This window comes from Monodelphis domestica, chromosome 1 (assembly GCF_027887165.1).
Source record: "Monodelphis domestica isolate mMonDom1 chromosome 1, mMonDom1.pri, whole genome shotgun sequence".
NCBI lineage: Eukaryota > Metazoa > Chordata > Mammalia > Didelphimorphia > Didelphidae > Monodelphis > Monodelphis domestica.
In genome coordinates this window covers 225,597,056-225,603,809 of record NC_077227.1, presented here as the reverse complement: position 1 = coordinate 225,603,809, position 6,754 = coordinate 225,597,056, and the positions used below count along the sequence as shown (strand labels likewise).

At 39.3% G+C, this 6,754-nt stretch overlaps 1 long non-coding RNA gene across 1 annotated transcript; it reads right to left on the bottom strand.

Annotated features, from left to right (window-relative positions):
- Positions 1-5,037: 5,037 nt before the first annotated feature.
- Positions 5,038-6,488, bottom strand: LOC103098987 (uncharacterized). The gene is made up of 2 exons (XR_457216.2): positions 6,390-6,488; positions 5,038-5,560 (listed from the first exon to the last, which is right to left on the bottom strand). It is a non-coding gene; the product is annotated as an uncharacterized LOC103098987 (long non-coding RNA).
- Positions 6,489-6,754: the final 266 nt, after the last annotated feature.

Here is a 6,754-nt window from a genome sequence, read left to right as displayed (position 1 = left end):
AATTTGATTAGCTGATGCTAATTCCCTTTGCTTCCAGTTCTTTGTGAGAACAGAAAGATGCTGTAAATATGTTTTTACATAAAGGTTTGTTCTTAACTGTTTAAGCCATCTCAAAGTGGAATGAATTGTCCCAGAAGACAGAATTCCCCCTAGGGGAAGTATGAGCCTAGTAGGGGTGTCTCTGGGTCACATGCCCATTAAATGATTTGGGGGCTATAATTCCAAATTGCTTTCCAGAATGCTAGGAACACTTTACAGCTATCAGTATTGTGTATCTGTCCTCCCACAGTCTCCAATAGTTTGGCCATCATTTCCTGTTTTGGCCACCTTTGCCAATTGCCTGGTATAAAGTTGAACCTTAGAGTTGCTTTCATTTGTATCTCAGTCAGCCAACAAACATTAAATAATTTCTGTGTGCCAAGCACTGCTAAGTGCTAGGACTTCCAAGGCAAAAACAAGGAGTTCCTTTTTTAATGGAGAAGACAACATTCAAATAACTACATAGAAGATAGATACTGTGAAACTGGGAAACTGGAAAGTCATCTTAGAAGTCACTAGTAGTGAGGAGACCAGGAAAGGTCTGCAATCAGCAGATAGAGAGGAAAACATTCCAGGTAGGGAGATAGTGAAGAGCCAGGTTAAAGGGGGTTAAGGACCAACAAGCAGTGGTATAACTTTTATTTATAAAACCCTTAGCTTCTGTCTTAGGATCCAATACTAAGTATTGGTTCCAAGGCAGAAGGGCTAGACCAGGCGTCCCCAAACTACGGCCTGCAGGCCACATGGGGCCCCCTGAGGCCATTTATCTGGCCCCCACCGCACTTCCGGAAGGGGCACCTCTTTTATTGGTGGTCAGTGAGAGGAGCACTGTATGTGGTGGCACTGCAAAGCCCAGCATCACTCACGTACAGTACTACTTCTGGTGACAATCCTTTGCATGGCACCTTGTTCTGAGAGTAACTGAAGGAGAACGAGGCGCTGCACAAAGGATTATGTGGCTGCACAATGGAAGATGTCAGCATGGTGAGCAGTGATCTGGGGGAGGGGATTCCGCACTGTGTATACTGCTGCCCCATAAAGTGGTGGCAGTGATGGGCCTGTGCAAGGTGTGACAGGCCCATCACAGCCAGTGCTGCAGCCTCCGCTATCCCAGACAGCGGTCTACAGATTTGTTCATAGTTTTTTTTTTTTAATAGTCCGGCCCTCCAACAGAGGGACAGTGAACTGGTCCCCGTGTAAAAAGTTTGGGGACCCCTGGGCTAGACAAACAGGACTAAGTAACTTGCTTGCCCAGGGTCACACAGCTAGGAAATGCCTGAGGGCAGATTTGAACCCAGAACCTCCCAACTCCAGACCTGGCACTTTATCCACTGAGCCTGTCCCATTTTAAAATCTGTACACAATAAATTGTTAGAAGATTGGAAAGGTAGCAAGTTTGTAAAGGACTTAGAGCCAATTCTAAGAGTGAAAGTGATTTTAAAAAAATGGTGATGTGAGACTGAAACTCGGGAGATAGATTAAAGCTAGATATAAGTCTTAATATGGATAAATCCACATGGAAAACATCCACATAGAGATGATAATTGAATCCATGGAAGCTGATGATGTCACCAAGTGAAATGATAAGAGAGCAAAATGGACCCAGAATCGACCCAGGGTGGGGTGGGGGGCACTCCCAGTCAGTGGATATGCCCTGAATCCAGCAAAGAAGCCTGAAAAAGTGGTCAGATAAATAGGAAGAAAACCAGAAATTTCACCAAAAAAAAAAAAAAACTAGAGAGGAGACAGCATCCAGGAAGAGAGAGTGTTTGGCCCTCTTGTATGGCCATGGAATCCTTTGGCCACATGATTTTTTTGTTTGTTTGTTTCTATATTTTTCCATATGTCAAATGCTAAAAATAGGTCAATAATGATGAAGACTGAGAAAAGACCATTAGATTTGGCAATGAAAAGATTAGAGACTTCTAAAAACAGACCTAAAAAAAAAAAGATCAAAAAACAGACCTAAAAAAAAAAAGATCATTAGTAACTTGGGGAAGCTGCTTCAGTTAAGTAATGAGGTTGGAATCCAGATTACAGAGAGCCTAGAAGAGAGTGATAGTTTCACCAGGAAAGTAAGAATAAGTATTGGACGACGGCTAGCAAGGATGATCAACCCAAGGGAGGATTTTGTTTTTCAGGATGGCAGAGAAAAAAGAGGGTTTGTAGGCAGCAGGGAAAGAGCCAGTAGACAGGGAGAGATAGAAGATTAGGGAGAGAGATGGAGCAATCTGCTGGAGAAGTAGAGAGGGGATGAGTCCCCTTGTAGATGTAGAGAAGATTGCCTTGGAAAGGAGAAAGGCTACTTTTTCATGTGACAAGGGCAAAATCTCAGTGATTTAAAATATTTCTTCATATGGTAGTTGATGTCTTGCCTTTCTTCTGAGTACTATCCTTTGATTGTTCATCTATTAGGGACAGGCCCTGTTTCCTATATATTTCTATCACTTTCCAACATCTATAGATAAGTGATATTTATCAGAAATTTAAAATTTGACATAGATTTTTCTCTAATTATATTTCCTGTGTATTTCTAAGTGCATTGATTTTGTAACTTCAATGTTACACACTCCAAATTGTCCATTTTCTTTCTTTTGAGCGTCTCTGTTCCTCATAAGGGTAAGAATTCTTTTTTTTTTTAAACCCTTACCTTCCATCTTGGAGTCAATACTGTGTATTGGCTCCAAGGAAGAAGAGTGGTAAGGGCTAGGCAATGGGGGTCAAGTGACTTGCTCAGGGTCACACAGCTAGGAAGTGGCTGAGGCCAGATTTAGAATTATTCTTCTATTCATAATAGTTCAAAGTTTTCTTTTCCTGGTACTTTTATATCCATTTGGAACTTATTGTGATATATGGTGTGAGATGTTAATCTACACTTACCAGACTATTTTCTAGTTTTCCTAGAAGTTTTGGTCAGATATGGAGTCCTTAGCACAGTAGTTGGAGCAGTGGATTTTTTTTTTTAACCCTTACCTTCTGTCTTGGAATCAATACTGTGCATTGATGCCAAGGCAGGAGAACGTGGTAAGAGCTAGGCAATGGGGGTTAAGTGACTTGACCAGGGTCACACAGCTAGGAAGTGTCTGAAGTCAGATTTGAACTCAGGACCTCCCATCTCTAGGTCTGGCTCTCAATCACTGAGCTACCCACCTGCCCCCTTGATTTTTAATTTTTTAAAAAATTTCTGATACACTGTGGCATAATCAAACTTAATGGACTTCTCTACTAGCAGCAATGCAATGACCCAGGACAATTCTGAGGGACTTATGAGAAAGATCACTATCCACATCTAGAGGAAGAACTGTGGGAACAGAAATGCAGAAGAAAAAATTATATTTGATCACATGGTTCGATGAGGATCACGTGATTAGGGAGGATGACTTTAAATGATCACTCTATTGCAAATGTTGATAATGTGGAAATAGGTTTCGAAAAATGATACATGTAAAACCCAGTGGAACTTCTCATTGGCTCTGGGAGGAGGGTGGGAGGAAGGGAGGGAAAGAACATGAATCATGTAACCATGGAAAAATATTCTAAATAAATAAATACTAAAATTTTTTCTTGATTTCTTTCATATTCTTTAAAGAAATTTAGATAGACATGGTATTGAAATGTGTCACTATCCTTCCATTCTTTTTTTTTAAAAAAACCCTTACCTTTTGTCTTAGTATTTTTTCTAATATAGGGGAGCAGTGGGCAAGGGCTAGGCAATTGTGGTCAAGTGACTTGCCCAGGGTCACACACATAGGACGTATCTGAATTCAGATTTGAACCTAAGTCTTCATGTCTCTAGGCTTGTCATTGTTACCTAGCTGCCCTCCATTATTCTCTAATGTTTAATTTCCTATAAACAATTGCACAGGTGGATAAAATAATTGCTTTTGTGGTTGAATAAAAATACAAACTCACTTCTGTATTCTCAGTAAAAACCCTTCAGAACAACTTCAGTAACCGAAGAGTGAAGGAGTACCTCATTCTTTCTCCACATGATTTTTTCATTTCACTATTTATTTGGTTTCCATATTAAAAAAAAATGTTTGTTTCATCTAGCCTGGAGATCTTAGTATCTGGCATGGCAACATCCATTAAAATTGTTGCTCTTAAGGTTTTGCTGGTCATTTTCTTTCACAAAATGACAAACATGGAAATATACGTCATCATATATATACACAAACTATATCATGTTACCTGCTGGGGAGGGTGGGGGTTGGAGAGATTGCAAAATGGATTGCAAAATATCAGAAAACAAATATTAAGAAATTGTATTGATGTGTAATCTGGAAAAAAATACAATTTATTCAAAGAAAAAAAGAAAATAGGAAAATAAGGTTTTATGGGTCAATTTTATGTCCAGATAATCAATCAGTTTGGTAAATGCTATGTTGTAGATTGCCCACATTTGCAGTCTATAAATGGCAAAGCCCACATTTATGCTCAGTTTGTTGACTGAGTTCTTTTTTTTAACCTGAAACTTATCTTATACTTAATTTTTTATATTCAATAAATGACCATTTGTTTGTTTATTTTATTGTTTTTTCTTCTGCATTTCTGTTCCCAGAGTTCTTTTTTTTAAATATCTATTTAATTAATTTAGAATATTTTCCCATGGTTACAGGATTCATATTCTTTCCCTCCCCTCCTCCCTCTCCCCTCCCATAGCCAATGGGATTGACTGAGTTCTTCAGGATGATTTGATGCCTTTATTTGTATTATGAGAAAACTAAGTGGTGACATGGTGGATAGAGCACTGGATCTGGAGTCAAGAAGACTTGAATTTAAATCTGACTGTAGGCACTACTAGCTGTGTGACCTTGGGCAAGTCATTTAACCTCTGTTTTCCTCAGCCTCCTTAACTACATTATGGGAATGATAATTGCACTTATCTCCCAGAGTTGTGAGGATCAAATGAGATTATATTTGTAAAGTGCTTAGTCTAGTGCCTGACTCTGGACTAAGTAGATGCTATATAAATACTTATTTTCTTCCTTTCTCCTCTTTTTCTGTGTCCCCCTCCTTCCACCAGGCAATACAATATAAGGAGTTTTTGATGAAAATTTTAGCCTCCGGGTAACTTAGTCTTAGTTATTCAGGTGCTAAATGTTGGCAGCTTACAGTGATGTGTTGGCCACCTCCCGCCATTTTCCTCAATAATCTAGGTTGGTTGCCTAGGTCCACTACCCTTCTAAAATCTCCCATGGCAACGCCCTAGTCCTGAAGTGCCTTCAAAACTCTAATGTATCTATAAACAAATTCCTGTGACTCAATCCATTGTTTGGCATTTTTCTGACAACATTTTTTACTGTCTTGGGTGCAGATGTGGGATCTCTAATTGTACTGCCAACAACTCTAATACATTCTTGGTGTCAAATCTTAGTCATTTCACAAGCTCCATGTGGAAATAAATTACTTGTTAAGTTATTACTTTTTGGAAGAGGTCATCCTGAACGCATCTCTCTGTCTTATTCAGAAGCCCGACACACGGCCTCTTGGAACCCAATGGAAGTCCAACGCCAATTCCCTGGATGAAACAAGACCATTCATGTGATTGGCCTTGGGTTGTTTTGGCTTGTGTAGGGGATCTAAAGAGCCTGACGGTGATTGGGCCAGGTTTTTGGTGACTCATTTGTGTGGGTATAGATCTTTCTAACACAAAGCTGTGAACAAAAACTACACAAACATCCCCAATCCTACTGCCTTTTGCTCTAGTACTGGCTTTCTTTACCATCCACCCTGACTATTACAAAAGCTCCTAAATGCTCCTCCCATCTCCATTCTTTTCTCTCCAATCCTTCCCCTCTGCTTTTTTCACAGACAAATTGGGCTAAATGACTTGCCCATGGTCATAGAAGTGTCTGAGGTCAGCCCTGAACCCAGGATTTCCCCAAACCAGGCCTGGTACTCTATCCACTTAGCCACCATGGATCCATCCTGAATCCTGCTCTCTGAAAAAAAGCTTTTCTTATGCAAAAATATAGTCCTGACACTTTTCTACTAAAAAGTCTTAAGAAGTTTCCTTTTGTTTCTCAGATGAAGTTCTCTCTCTCTCTCTCCCTCCCTCCTTCTCTCTCTCTCTCTCTCCCTCCCTCTCTTTTTGTCATTCAAAATCCTTTTCAGAAAAGGTCAGTCATTCATTTGGCAGGTATTAAGTACCACTATGTTTTAGACTATTCTAAGACTTGGGAATACAAAGAAAAATAATTATAAATAAATGATATAAAATAGATAAATAATTCAAATTAAACAAATATATAAATATAAATAATATGAATAAACAAAAATAAATAAATATTCCTGGCTCTCAAGGAATTCAGTCTAATAGGGAAGAGAACATTCCAATGATACTTTACCTTTTCAGTCTTTTTTCTTATATATTTCCTCTCCACTCTTGAAAATAACCTTGCACTATCACTTCTTTTCTCAGGAGTTCCCTGGCATTCCTCCATCCCCATTTGCCTATTAAATCCTTGAATTTTGTTGTTGTTGTTTAATCATTTTCCAGGTGTATCTGACTCATTGTGACCTCATTGTGGGGTTATCTTGGCAAAGATCCCGGAGTGGCATGCCATTTCCTTCTCCAGCTTTATAGCTGAGGAAACTGAAGCAAATGGGGTTTAATGGCTTGCCCAAGATAACATAGCTAGTAAATGTAAGAAGTTGGATTTGAACTCAGGTCTTCATGTTTCCAGGTCTGGAACTCTATCCACTGTGCCAC